This window comes from Microtus ochrogaster, chromosome 1 (genome assembly GCF_000317375.1).
Source record: "Microtus ochrogaster isolate Prairie Vole_2 chromosome 1, MicOch1.0, whole genome shotgun sequence".
Classification (NCBI taxonomy): domain Eukaryota; kingdom Metazoa; phylum Chordata; class Mammalia; order Rodentia; family Cricetidae; genus Microtus; species Microtus ochrogaster.
The window spans coordinates 67,422,033-67,422,640 of NC_022009.1; positions in this window are offsets into that span (position 1 = coordinate 67,422,033).

The window sequence follows — 608 nt, forward strand, 5'->3', positions numbered from 1 at the left end:
CTCAGAAGAAATTGCGAATGGAATAGAATCAGGCATTGCAGAGTTTACATGCAGATTTCTATTTGGATTCCTGCTTTAAAAATTATACATTGAAATTTTTTTAGAAACTCTGTTGTTGCTGATAAAACTCTAAGACTTCAGAATTAAAAAAGTAACATTTGGTTTTGGGGTCTGGGGTGGTGATTCAGTGAGTGATTGCCATGTAAGTGTAAGGCCTTGAGTTTGAATCTCTGGCTCCCATATAAAAAGTGCGGCATGACTTGCATACATAGAACTCCAACGTTGAGGGGCCAGAGACAGGAGAGTCCTGAGAGCTCCCTGGCCAGCCATCCCAGCTCAAGGCATTAGGATGGAAAGCGGTGGGGGAGGAGCCTGGTCTGGCCTCTGCTGCATTCACGGGCACACACTAGCACTCTCGCATGTGTACCATATGCACCCAAGAACACGAAGCGGATGGTTTTCTGAGCTGAAAAATGAAAAGAACTAAAGGGATATTCTTCCTCCATGCTCCTATATTTAAATAATAAATTTCCTCAAGGCAAGTTTTGTTCTGGGAGCCTTCTGAAGCCCATTTCATAACTATTTAATTGTAATTTGTTTGTTACTGC